A 14,997-nucleotide genomic window follows, 5' to 3' on the forward strand; every position below is an offset into this window, starting at 1 on the left:
GTAAAGAACTAAGCTGTTTTACCGATAAGAAAGCAAAATAGGCATGCAGGGGAAAATTAAAGATCAGATATCCCTTATTGCCAAAATCTAGTCTTAGAAAAGCATCATTGTACCCGTAACGAAAGATTCATGTTAAACCACGATCGAACGGAGCAAAGGCGCTAGGAAGGTAATTCACTATCTGAATTTAACGGGATTCGGCGAAATAAAAATGGTTGCGCTTTCCGCACTGAATGGTTATCTGCGATTTCTGGGCTCAGTTCAAAGATTAGCGTTTTTGGTCTTTCAAAGATTCTTTTTACAACCAGATGTTAAATTGACAAGATGGTAACACAGGTAGAATAAAAGCCACAGAGGAAGCTTCGATAAAGAGAAAATATTGAGCTCTGTTCAGAGATACGAGGCATTAGTTTCAAACATTGTAGATTTGAAATAAATAATGTCGTTCGTATGGTTGACACAAACATGGACTGTTGTAATACGTTTGGAAAACATGCTCAAAATAGGCCAACACGTTGTCATGGTTGATCCAACATATTACAACGAATAGCAAGGTTTGCCGATTATCAACAAGCGATTCATTCTATTAGGGTGCGTTTACAGTGGATGCGTCTCGACGTGCGATCGAGATCGCTTTCCATTGTTTCAAATGACGGTGTTGACACTGAAAGCGCGGCACCTAACGACGACGCGCGGCGCCGCTGCTGTTTCTCTCGGTGAGCGTTTTTCGGCGCGACAGACCTTCGAATTCCACGTGCTTTTTTTGCGGCGGCGTCGGTTGCTTCCCGGCGAAAGTGGTTTTACGTTCTGCTAAGGTCTGAAGGTACCGCATTTTATAACTGTAATATCGAATTAGGTACCGGTACCGTTTATCGTAATTTACAAGTTTAATATCCAAATTAGGTACCGTTCATCTAGACCAGAATAAAATTGATTGCAAGTGTGCATGTAATAGTGAAAGATTGTCTTTACTATTTCTGTATTTGCTAACAACAATTTCATTTTGAATTCGTTACAAACTTTGTTTCACAGTCATGTCTTTTGAAGAACTACTAATAAATGAGGTGCAATGTAGACCATGTCTATATGACATGAGCCGCCATGATTATCCAGATATTAATAATAAAACAAACAATTGGGAGGGGATTGGAGCATTGCTCCATGTTACTGGTAAGTTATCCTAATTTTATTACGGCATTGCTAGATTTACTTTGATGGCAGAATCACTTTGTCTAAAATATTTGAAAGTAGACTACACAAAGTGACAAAATTGAGAAAAAATAAGCTAGTTTTGCTCAACTAACACCACAAGTCTATTTGAGACAGCAGACAAGAGAGAAATGGAAAGCTTTGAGGGACAGACTTGTGAAAATAAAAAACAAGATTGAGAGCAGCATAAGACCGGGAGCACCGGGAGGCGTTTCTACAAATAAATAAAGTCTATTCGACCATATGAGCTTTTTAGATTCTTTCGTGCAGCATCGAAAGTAAGTTATTTGCATAAAATCGGCACAAGAGTAAATAATGAGCTGCGATATGTCACTATTATGAAAACTGTGTGCCTATTTCAATGATATATCTATCTCATGTTTTGAAATGATCTGTTCAGGTTGGTATAAGTTAAATTCTTCATTAATTTGAAAATATTTTAGGCCCTTTTCTATTTCATATTTCAGAACGTTCTAAAATTTAGAACTCGTCACTTTATCAGCTGGGGTAGAAGAGGAAGAAGTGTCTGGGTCATCTTCTGTCGCACCGACATCAAAAAAAAAAGAAAGGAAGAAGTGAACATGCGGTGTTTGAAAATTCTTGAGGACAAGGATGGAAATTTTTTAACATTTCAACCATCATTTTTGTCTCATGTTTTATCTAAGGTCACACATGATATGGTGTGATCGAAATTAATTTAGTATGTTGTCGAATTAAAGAAGCGTATGCATAGCATGCTCATATAGACAAACACGTAATGGTATGGAATATGCAATATTGAATTTGACCAACTATGTATTTTTAGATGACCCAGACAAACTCTTCCTTCTTTCACAGCTGTTCTTTCACAGCTGAAAAGACTGTCTCCTGATCATGCGTCATCAACAAAGATGAAAATCAGGCAATTACACCACGAGGCTGAATTTGAGAAATAATTCAAACTCATCTTCCCACTTGAAAATTAGAAAATAAATTCAAACAGTTTTCTTATCTTATTTACTCTACATTACCAAATTTAATCGACTTCATGTGGACTTGAGCGACCTTCTCATTTTTCAAAACAAATTAATGTTTTTTATTGTTAGTTTACCTCAACCATTTTATTTTCTAAATTGATTACAGCTTAAAATATTTTAGTGTAGCGTGTCAAATCTCTCATTTAGTAATATGTTTTTTGATGGTAACCACTGAAATAGATAAAGTAACTTTTCATGTCCTTTAGACTCTTTGAAATTGCGAAGGGCAAGCTCCATCAACCATGAATTAATTTTTAAGGCCGTCACGAACAGCCGTCGCCGCTACACTATTTCTGCAACCTTGTCTTAGCAGGGGCAGAAAAACTATTATCCTCATGTACTCGCCAACTTCCTCTCGTTATGTTCTCCTCGAGGTCTTCGCTATTCACTTCACCTGCATCTGTCAGTGTATGGCGTCTTACAAAATTATGCAAACAACATGCCGCCTTAACAACCAACTCTGCGTTTTGTGACGAAACATCCATTGGCCTCCTAAAAACTCTCCTCTTCGCACTCATTATACCGAATGCATTTTCTACTACTCGTCTTGCCCCGGATAGCCTTTAGTTAAAAACTTTTTCATCGATAGGCAAATTTTGCGCCGGGTATGGTCTCATCAGGTGTATTTGGAGTAGAAAAGCTTCATCCCCTATTATCACATACGAAGCCTTTTCTGAGTTGTGAGTAAGTGTTGTTTCATCCGGCAAATTCACGGCCCCTTCATTTAGGAGCTTACCAAAAGCAGAGTGGGAGAAAACACTTCCATCAGTCTGCTTTTCGTAAGCTCCCATATCTACAAAAACAAAACTGTAACTATTCTAAAAACGGTTGATTTCGATGTCCTATATCAATCTTTGAATATCTTCTTCCACATACATTATGTTACACGATTTGAATATACAGTTTCAAGTGGTACATTGCTCAATTCAATGTTATTCCAATCTCCTTCTCAGGAGATGTGGGTTCTCGGAAATTAGTCGTTGTTTTAGTGACGTAAGGAGCCACTAAACTCCTTAGGTCATCAAACATATCAGGATCCAGGCGGTATTGGTTTTGAAATGCAATCTCTCTCAAGTCGCATTTTTTGGACAAGTCTTTCGTACTCACCTGTGTAGAAAGTAATATCAAATGAAAGATAGATTTATATTCAACTTCAATCACTCCCGCCCGTTCAGTACACGGGTAGACGATAAAACAGGATAAGATAGTCTATGATTGCTTAGTTTATATTAGTATTTTGAGTATTAGTATTTTGAGGAAAGACGACGCAGTTTCATAGGGCAACGATTTGAACTTGCCAAGCTCTTACCTCCTTTTTAGTATGGGATGAACCCAATGTCCCATTTCCTTTGTTCTGTGTTATTTGCCAAATAAAGGGCGATTGCCAATCTCTTCTGATTTGAAACTGGCATATTTTTAGCGGAGTAGGAAGCAGACGAAATTTTAGCTGAATTTCCCGTGTCAATGTTCCTAAGCAACCGCCTCTGGCGCCCTTGAGTGGTAGAGAAATGACGCGCGCCACATAAACACCTGCCCGCGCGACCAGAAGACGCGTCGCGTCCAGTGTAAATGCACCTTTAGTCTGCAACAGCTCCTGCGGTCCTTATTCTTCTCGAACTACCAGTTGGACAATTATCAACAACAAAACATGACAGCATTTTATTATGAAGTTGATAACATAATAATCATTAGTGATAATTTGCTGAAAGCTGGGATTGGGATGATCGTTAGGGGATTGATTGCCCAGACAGCTACGTAGCATAGAAAATGCGTGTTGTCGAAATTTACACTATTTATTATGTGGTTTTAGGATGAAAATGTTATCCGAAGGCACAAAAAAGAAGCGAGTTGTTTTTACAACTTATTTCGAGGCTTCAAAGAGCTGTTGTGGGTAAGCTCTGAACCACCTAGAGGTAACTGACTACTGCTCAGAACTTTCCATATCCTACGTCTGGGAAACCAATCTGAAAAGTTGAAGAAAATGTTATTCGAACAAAAACAAACGAGAAGTTAGTCAGTCAGTAGTTTATTTTATCACATACAAAAAGTACACAATAGACAAAAATAACTACGAATCACATATAAAGCAATACTTTCAGTGTGAAGGGAGGCGCGATAAACCAGAAGAGGTTATCGAGCAGCGTCACCCTGGGGGAGTGAGTCTGAAAATAAAATCATAGTGAGAAAAAAGTCAAACAGGATACTAGCAAAAGTCGTGAATAATAAATAAAATAATAAAGTCGAAGACGGCCTTTTTACACATTTAAGTGACCGGTATCACGGTGTCACTCTAGTTAATATGAGAATGCAACTCCCGACACCACTGGTCGAGGTAGCCATGGTAACAGCAGTTGGTAATTGAATAACAAACAGAAAGATAAAGTCGAGTTAGTTATTCCAATCGATGCGGAAATAGTGTTATATTTTGACGCCGTACCGAAGTACGGCATAGAGACCGCCGGAAAGTATAAGTGAATTCAGTAGCACTCAGAATTTGAGTGATTTTTAAATATAAAATCGTAGGTCTCTACCGAAGGTGTAGGCAGATGTAAACATGAAAATGTGACAAAAATGGGCAAAAAAGCAGTAAAAGGTAAGCATTTTTCTGGTAAATGCTAAGCTATTTTTCATAGGATAGATCCAGTACAAAAGCGCATGAGACAACAAAATGCACTAGGAATATACAAATAGGATGATGAGAACCACTATAGTACCGGTAAGGTATCATGCTATATTCGTTAAATAAAGCTGCACTTAATAAATACCAATAATTGATAATAATATCTTAATAAATAACAATAATACGAGTTAACGCTTGTAGGATTAAGAGATAGTTGTTTATTAAGCGTTAACTCAAAGATAGGCACTTGTGTGTGACTGTATGACCACGGAAATCTGAGTTAGATTGGAGGTAAGAAAACTGGCGATAAATAAAGGAGTTCAAAAATTCTATAAGATTGCGCACATCAACATACCGTATATAGAGTATGACAAGAATAGGGATGAATTATGATGATTCCACAGTAACATTGCAATATATAAAATACAACAAGCATTTAACAGCAAATAAACAGGTCTCTTCATTACAGGCAGGCTGTGGATCGAGTTGAATATGACCTTGATGGACACAAAGCAAGGATAAAATATGAAACAGCGACTTGGAAAATTCAGGTGGGTTGGTAAGAGGAAATCAGGAACTTTTCATAATTAAATTTGAAAGTCATGTAAGATGACTCACGTAGGTCTTGAGGTAGACTGTTCCAAATTGAAACACCTTGATATTTCAAAGAATTTTGGGATTTGCTTAGTGAGAAGCGAGGTACAAAAAAATTACTCTTTGTTGAGGAGCGGGTGTTATATTTATGCACTGAAGTTAGGGTGAGAAAATACTGGTCAAAAGCCGCTGGCAATTGATTGTTTTGGAATTGGTGCATATTCTTAGAAATTTCTAGTTTGTAGATGTCATGTAATTTTAGTACTCTATGCTTATAATATAGATTGTTTAAATTGGAACGTAAAGGTGCCCAAGAAATGATTCTAATGGCCCTATTTTGTAAGACTTCCAATTTACGCATGTTTACTTTAGCTGTAGAACCCCATGCCGCTATGGCATACTGAATGTGGGCCTGAAAAAGTGCGAAGTAAATGGTTCTTAGTGTGGTATCCTGTAAGTAATATCTAAGCTTACTCAGGATTCCTACCGTTCTTGATAGTTTTCTATGCAAATCAGCAGTGTGGGTGTTCCACTTTAATTGGTGGTCGATATTGAGTCCTAGATATTTATAAGACTGGACTACTTCTAAATTTCTGCCATTGATTCCAATTGCGAGGTTGGGGTATCTAGTGTGAGATTTTGAACTGAACACCATGACTTTTGACTTATCTATATTCACTGTTATCTTGTTGCATAACATCCATTCATAAATTTTATTTATTTCAGTGTTCATATTTAGCTGAAGTGTAGTCGGATCCTTCGCGCTGTTGAGCAAGCATGCATCATCTGCAAATAGTTTACTCAAAAGATTCGAGCTGTTGGAAAGGTCGTTTATGAAACATAAGAACGCTAATGGGCCAACTACTGAGCCCTGAACAATTCCGCAGTGGATGGGTAACATTGGGGATCTATGGGGACCTATTTCAACAAATTGATACCGGCCTGTCAGGTAATCGGATAACAGTTTTCCTGCATTACCCCTAAAACCGCAATGTCTTAACTTGTGAATGAGAATAGAGTGGTCTACGGTATCAAAAGCCTTTTTTAGATCTAGGAAGGCACAACAAACATACTCGCCTTTGTCTATTTTATCATATATAAATGATGTCAGATCAAGGATAGCATGACTGGTAGAGTGTTTGGTCTGGAATCCGACTTGACATTTGTTTATCAAACTGAATTTAGTACAATAGCTCATCATTCTGGTATACAACAACTTTTCCATTATGATGCTAATTGAAGATAAAATAGAGATTGGTCTATAATTTGAAGGGTTGTTTTTTTTCCCGCATTTAAAAATTGGTATAACTCTAGCAAGTTTTAATGAAGAAGGAAATATACCTAAATTGAATGACGAATTGAAGAAATTACTCAAAGCTGGTGATATGATATCAGCAACTAATTTCAAAAAATAAGAGGAAATACCATCCGGTCCAACCGCTTTACTCTTTTTCAGGTCCCTGATTACACAGAGAACTTCTAAAGGTGATGTTGACTCAAGAAAAAAAGAGTTCTGTAAAGGGACACCCAGGAATTCAGCATTTGATTTGGTACTATGTGGGATTTCATCTGCGAGTTTTTTCCCTATAGAAGAGAAGAATTTGTCGAATTCAGTGGCCACATAGACGGGGTCTGTCACAGTAGTACCATTTTCCAATTTTAATTCTGAGACGGTGGGGACCTCTCTTGTCTTAATTTTTATAATCTCATTGATAGTTTGCCATGTGCGTTTGACGTCTCCTCTGTTGTTGACTAGAATATTGTGGTAGTACTGCTGTTTCGATTTCCTTAGCAAGTGTGGTAAAATATTCTTATATTTTTTGAAGTAATGACGCTGCGATGCGTTTCCGTTCAGAAACATTATTCTGAACATGACGTTTTTGTGTTTGATGGACTTGCGAATTCCCCTGGTTATCCAGGGCTTGGAATACAATTTATTTTCTCTGCGTGACAGAGGGCGTAATGGTGCGTGCTTATTTATCAACCACTTAAAATGGCTAAGAAAGAGGTCAAATGAACTATTAAAATTTTCTTTGGATAATATACCACTGGCATAATTTCTACACATCATCTCAACTTCATATCTAAATGTGTCGGCAGAAAAATTTGCCATGTCACGCTTCATGCGTGTTTTTGTTTGGACTTGAGCACTAGTTGTTGATAAAGTACACATAATAGGAAAATGATCGGTGAGATCACTAATTATAATAAATGATGATGAGCATGATTTTAAGGTGTTGGTATAAATGTGATCTATTAAGGTGTGGGAGGATGAAGTAACTCTTGTTGGTCTAGTGATGATTGGGAATACAAAATTGGACATGAGCATATCCAAGTATTTGGAGGTTGGAGTATTGAGGGTGTTGAGGAGGTTTATATTAAAGTCACCCAAAATTATGAATTGCTTTTTGGCTAATGTCAGCTTTTCGAACACAGAATACATCGCTCCAGTGAAGGATGGAATATTACGCTGGGGATGCTTGTAGATAACACCGATAACAAGGCATTGAGATTTTGGATTTTGTTCAGAGCATTTCAACTCGATCCACATGTTCTCACAGTTTTCGAAAACAAAGTCAAATTCTTGCGTTATTTGAAAATTCATGTCATTTTTAATATAGAACCCCACACCACCTGCTTGAGTTGGGGATGGAGCATGGATAAAGGTGTAACCAGGGATGTCAACGTTGTTAACAGCGGCGTCCCTCTTTATCCTGGTTTCGCTCAACGCAAGAATTTGTGGCAGGGAATAAAAATTAGTTCAGCAAGGTCATCAACATATTTACCCAAGGATCTAATATTGAAATGAAAAATAGTGAGATCTGAGGGTAGAAAACTAGATGTTACTTTATTGATATCCGGTATTTCAATGTACCGACACGGGATTGAAGCAAAATGCGGATGAAATCTTTCTGAATCCCACTGCGAGTTGTGATTAGAAGTTAGTTCTTGGACCGATGAGGTTGTTCGATTAGAATTTTTGCGCTGGGGATCTTAAACACCATCATGGAGACTGTTATAGGGAGGTAAAATACAGAGCATATGGAGCAAAGGATGGCATAAGTCACACTACAAGTGCTAAATGGGTCCCAAATCATACTACAGGTATTAATAAAACATGTTACAGAGTGATTTGGGTGGTTCATGGAAAAATAATGGATGTCATGTAAAAAATAAAAAAAAGAGTTATAAAAAAGATATGACTTATCTTATTTTATTTAAATCTTCATCATCATCAATGAGCAAGGTGTTGGTGTCTTTATTCTTTTTAATCAACACTTTTCCATTAGAAGTCCATAGGAAAGCATAGCCACACTGATTTTTACGAACTTTTGCTTGGTAGAACAGGTTCTCATTTCTGTCAGTCAAGTTTTCAACAATAAATACTTTTGATATGTTTCTTATAGATGTTGAGTTGACAGAAGTTTTAATGAGGTGGCGATTCTTTAGGATTTTGGCACGAATTTTTCGGTTAGTAAATTTTGCTACTAGGGGCTTGTAAATTTTGGAGTTGCGAGTCGGACAGCGATGGGTAATAGAAATGTCAGAAGGTTTTATGTCGACATTATTCATCTTGCCAATTTCTATAACTAGATTGTCTGTGTCCTCATTTACTTTAGGAGCAATGCCGTGAAATTCCAGGTTGTCTAGTCTTGAACGCCGTTCATGTTCCTCTATTTTTTCTGTGGCATTGAATAGCTCTTCTTCGAGATCATAAACGAGGTCTTCAAGATCTCGTATTCTTTTACCATATTGTGTGAGTATATCTTCTGTTTTTTTCTGTTTGACCAAAATCTCATCGTATTTCTCGGATTGAAAATTTTGGGATTCTCGGATCGAAGCGATATCTTGTTTAATTTCTTTTAGAGATGTCATTTGCTCTTGCATACACTCTTTCAATCCTGGGCTTAGAGGAAAATATTCGGAGGAGAAGTTGGCCGAGCTAAAATTATCCGCAAGACATGTCGCTATCAGATTTGGAAGCTGATTTACGATGTTATTTTGAATCGCCTCCTGCAGCACTAGCTGGAAGTTTGCACGTCCCTCAGGATCTTGAGTGAAGAGACCAATTGGTGATAAACCAGGATCTGGCAGACTCCTACTTAAACGTTGTTTAGGCTTTGGCTTTGTGATGTTTCTTAATGAAGCCATGTTGTTGTTGTTAAACTTTTTGCTGGTAAAATTTGATGTTAAGGTAGACAGCAAATATAGTTGTTGATCGACTTTTTGCTGGTAGAACAGATGGTTGAAGTTGACAGCAGATATTGGAATGTTAGACTTACTCAGCTATTTTAGGTTAGATTTAAAACCTGTTGATCTTAATTATACAGCGAATCAAACTTAATCAAATAGCGAATAAGTTAGTTATATTTTTTCAGGCAACCGAGTTGAAAAAATGCTTGGCTTTGGTTAATTGAACAAAATTTGACAAGAGGAAACGTTCAGATTCGTTTGTATAATATTTATAAAGAAAACTAGATTTGACAAAGATATCACTCTCGTATCGCAGAAATCTTCTGGACCAAGATGCAAGTTTCTCGGCATCTCACCCATTTTCTGTTCATTGTTTTCTGTTGTTAATACCGCGAGGCGGGGTTAAAAGATTCACCCAAAATACCAGCAAATATTTTGGACCGCGCCCAAATCCATTCCACGCAACAAGGTTTCAACGTTTTTTTCATTATCTATAGGGGTCCAGATTTTATTATAAACACCACATTAGTTTGTGGGGCCCCCACATAGTCGGAGGGAGTGGAGGTACAGAAACAAATTTCAACCAATGCCACAAACTTGAACTTATTTTTGTCGTTTTTCACGGCAAATGTTTTTGCGCGAATCTGGAAACTATGCAGCTCAATGCCATGCAAAAATTAAAAGTTTCGAGGTGTTCAAACCTGGAAACCCACCAATGCGCATGAAATGAATGCGTTCCTGAACCTGATTATCATCATGGGCCTAACCAGGATGTCAAGATCAGCCATGTAGTGACAGAAAAAGTGGTTCACATGTAACGTAATAATAAGTTTATTACCATTGCGTATACGTTAGTTCTGTTGTATGACGCTTTCACCATGTACGTTAGTTAGTACATTGTTATCTCGTATTTTTGATTGTTACTTTATTCATTATATTCGAAATATTGCTTCTCTTGCACTGCACATGTTTCCGAGTCTAAATGTATCTGAACACTTGTAATACACGAGCGCGCCGTTGATATTTCTGACTGCTTTATTTTGTATATTGGAACTACAGAATAGCCGAGTATACCAATAGCAGTTCAATAGTCGTTTAGCGAGAAGGCGGTCTTTTCTATTACTGTCGATCGCCGTCGACTTTAATTCCGCTAGGTTACACACCTCGGCAAAATTACCTGAAGAAACTGCTTTATAGCTTTGTGAAAATATCCTCAACTTCTATGATAACACCAAAACCAGGATTTTATTCTTATCAGAACATTCGTCATGCTTTTACTACTCTAATGTTCAAACAATTAATATTATATTAAAAGACGAGATACTTTTATTTCAAGCGAATTACACTTTTAGACATTCAGAAAAAAAAAAAAAAAATTATAAAGTCATGACCCGATGAGTTTTCTGCTCAAAACTGATATTAGTCGGCACATAGTAATCATACACAAAGTGTGGTATAATACAACATTAATTTCAAATGTTTAACCAAAAAACGTTCCGGGAGGCCAGTCATCCGCCAGGCGTTTGAATACCTGTACGCGCCAAACAAGTTGAATGCTAAAACCGGTATGCAGCATCAGACCAGGTTTCAGCAACTCGAACATTGTTGTCATTGCGTGCGTAAGACAAACGTGTGCGAATGTTAACATCTAGACTTAGGTATATTCTAAACTTAAAATTCTATATAATACTAAAACACATTAAAACACTAAATCCTATTCTAATTATATAATGTTTAACTTATCTCAATCGTCACACTCTCTCTGTACATCGCTTACGTCTTGTTTTTCCCAAGTCTTGCCTCGAATCTGTATCGCCAGTATCTCTTGTTAGCTTCAAGCTCCTAAGATGGAAAATATGGGAGAATATGTTGTATTGGAATTTGACAAAGAACATGAAGACATTTCAAAAAAAAAAACTTAAATAATATGCCACGAGCAAAGGTATCATATCGAATATTCTTTCTCGGCTTTCAGCTCCTGAGAGCAAGGGCAACTAAGCTATGTCATGTAAACAGAAAAACATAATAAATCAAAATAATAGAAATACCGTGTGGCCCTCAAATCAGTTCTTGAGTTGGCAAACTGCAAGTGTAAGAAAAATAGTCAAAATAATTTATGCAAGTGTGCCAAAATCAGCTTAAATTGCATTCAGTAACAAATATTGCCTTGTTCCCACTTCCAGAAGTTGCACGTTTTACAGAAAAGACACTTTTACTACAATAAATATGTGTTACCATCTGTCCTATTTTCTCTGTTTTTCCGGTATCATGGGCCAATGAACTCAGACTTCTGCATGACGTAACAATCAAATTAGTCAGCTGTAGGTGGATCCCCAGTGGTCGGATGAATATCAGATGTACTACTACTGCTCGCTTTCGCGTTGAGTAGCCTTTTCATAGTTTTTTTCAGTTATTATTAGTTCAGTTATTCTAAGGAGGTGTTGAAAAGTATAAGTAAGATATTAAACACTTGTATATCCTTACCATAAAGAGGAATTTTAGTTGAGCACTAGCTCATAGACGTTGTTAAATAGGTACGGTGCGGTAACTCCAAGGAAGGATAGTGTGGCGGGACTGGATTGTTCTATTTTTTATTGTTTTATTTATTTTTCTTGTCTAGTTAATGTATATGCATTGGTGTTTGGAGTCTGAGCCCTAATTCGCCTGATATTTTGATCCAGTAACTCGACTCCAACCACCACTGCGCAGTGTTCGCTCTTCTTTGCTTTTGCTGTCGCTGAGTAAGGACCGTATTTTGTCGCTTTTATAATATCTGCTTTAAGCGTGGATTTTACACTATTTTAATAAAGTCTCTTCGTTTGCATCGTGAACCTATTTGTGTGTCTTTGCAGCACATTGGATCTTCTGAACTAATTATTACGGTATTACTAGACTGTATCAGTGGCGAGCACCTACCGGTATTCCGGTTAAGTCGTACCGTTGCAAATTGACGAGCTAGCGCCAGAATTGAAAAAAATCAGACGATTTTTTGATTAAATGTTCATGATGTCACACCGAAGAAAGAATTGCGACCAGGAACGAGATGTAATATGGGTTAAAATTGCCCAGATGGAAACCAAAAACAAAGAAATTGAAAACACGAATAAAGAAATACAAATGGCGAATAAAGAAATACGAATGGCGAATAAAGAAATTGAAGATAAGAATAAATCACTGGAAGCTGAGAATAAAGAACTGGCTAGACAACTGCAAGATGCTTTGTCTCAACTGAAAGTAGTCGAGACCAGTCTTATACAACTTGAAGAAAGAGATTTTGGCATGAAGGAAGTACTCGAACTGGTGATATGCCGTCTGGAGAGCATTGACGAGGTCATGGCTGAGAGTGAGGTGCCATCATTCATTCCTAAACCTATTTTTAAAAAAAACCTGAAGCGCCTAAGAGTGTGGATAGGAATGGTGAACCAGACTGCCCTGATAATGAATGTTTGATAGATGGTACCGGTACTATTAAAAAATTGAATTTTGCTGATGAGTGTGTGGTTGACCAGTCTACACCTATGCATGCAAGTGTGAATGGTAACGTTACTGATTGCAAGGTGGTTCCTTTTGGTATGAATAATAGTATGAGAGTGGATATCCAGCCTGATACTTTTTATGGTGATGGTATGTCTTTGGATGATTATTTTTGTCATTTTTCATCCATTACTACCTGTAATGGATGGACTGATAAAATTGCTGGTGTTCATTTTGCTGCATGTATGCGTGGGAAGGCTTTGTCCTTGTTGAATGAATTATCCCTTCCGGATAGACACAGTTTGAGTGTGGCTGTGAATCACTTGAAAAAGCGTTATTATCCAGAGGATAAGGAGTCATACTTTGCTACCTTGTTTAATAACAGGAAGAAGTTGGCCACTGAGACTCCAACGGAATATGCTACTTCTCTTCGTGCATTGTCGAGGAAGGCTTATCCTTCTTTGGATGTTATTGCTCGTGAGAATCTGATTAAGCAGCGTTTCATTTCAGGTTTTCCTGATTTCGAGATGTATAAGAATTTGACCATCAGGCAAACTCAGAGTTTGAATGAATTAATTACTGTGGCTGATGTTTGTCATTCTATTGATGCTACGCACAGTGCACCTGGTTGTAATCGTGCTAGTAAGCCCATGGTAGCTGTTGTGAATAATTCTGACTGTGATGATGGTGTGTGTGAGTCTGACTTTAGTAAGCTGCGGAATGATATTAGGGAGATGCTTGACTGTTCCCGTGTCATGTTTGACAAAGGTCATCAACCCCGATTTACCCGTCAGAAGGGTTGGCGTAGAAATGAAGGTATTACTTGCTGTGGTTGTGGTGTCACATACGTAGGAATTGCCCTGAGAACCAGTGCGATAGATGTCATGGCAGGGGTCATATAGCTTCTCAGTGTGATAGATATTATGTTCCACAGAATTCGCAGCCTTCTACTGCGTATTCGGCCCAGCCAACGTTCAATGGCTTAGTAGGAAATTTTTCACCAGGGAATAGCTCAAATTCTGCCTGGGGTGGGAATGGCCAAACTCCTCGTGACGGTGGGAATATCCCCCAGTTTCCAAGAATAATGATATGCCTTTAAACAGAAATCAGTAGCACGGGGGTCCTCACTTGCTACTGGAAAGATGACGAATGTATGCATGGACCATGATTTTGATAATTTGATTTGTTCTTTGAGATTACCCACTAGCTGGTATGCTATGGTTGATGTTAATGGCATTACTGTACGTTTTCTTATTGATTCTGGTAGTGCTGCTACACCTATAGATTATGCAGTTTTTTGTTCTATTGGTGGAAAGAAGTGTGATTTGTCTCCTTGTGATGTTTGTTTTCGGACTGCTAATGGTACTTCTCTTAAAGCCTGTGGTATGATAGATTTGAAAATTTGTATTGATTCTGTGTGTGCTGTTCAGAGAGTGATTATTGCAGATCTTGGTGCCCCCTATGGTTTGCTTGGTATGGATTACTTCCAAGAGCATGACTGTGTTTTGCATATGTCTGTAGGTCAAATTGAGGTTGATAGTAAAACTGTTTCCCTGACTAAGCCTGTTTCGTCTGTTCCTAGTTGTAGAATTGTTGTAGATAAATGTGTGACTGTTCCCAGAGAGAGTGAGATGGTGATTTATGGTCGTTTGAAATACCCACGGAAACCCAATAGTGACGTCATCGCTGTGGCAGAGGCTGCGTGTGTGTTTGAGAGCGAGTATGGCCATCGTGGTTTATTTTTATTTCCCGGAGTTGTGGACGCCTCATGCTCTTTAGTGCCTCTCATGGTGGTCAATGTTAGCAAGGAAGCGGTAGAAATACCTGCGGATTTGCTTATCGGTTTACTATGCCCAAGAGAAAATCTGACTGTCTCTTCTCTGGAACAAG

General features: G+C 37.9%; 1 long non-coding RNA gene across 2 annotated transcripts; it reads left to right on the forward strand.

The window, feature by feature from the left end:
- Positions 1–4,700: 4,700 nt before the first annotated feature.
- Positions 4,701–7,036, forward strand: LOC144425026 (uncharacterized). 2 transcript variants are annotated; one of them, XR_013477195.1, is made up of 4 exons: positions 4,701–4,818; positions 5,315–5,396; positions 6,166–6,388; positions 6,896–7,036. It is a non-coding gene; the product is annotated as an uncharacterized LOC144425026 (long non-coding RNA). The 2 variants fall into 2 exon arrangements; XR_013477196.1 differs by lacking the exon at positions 4,701–4,818 and adding an exon at positions 5,048–5,136.
- The last annotated feature ends 7,961 nt before the right edge of the window (positions 7,037–14,997 follow it).

The sequence above is a fragment of the Styela clava genome, chromosome 7, assembly GCF_964204865.1.
Source record: "Styela clava chromosome 7, kaStyClav1.hap1.2, whole genome shotgun sequence".
In the NCBI taxonomy this organism is placed as follows: domain Eukaryota; kingdom Metazoa; phylum Chordata; class Ascidiacea; order Stolidobranchia; family Styelidae; genus Styela; species Styela clava.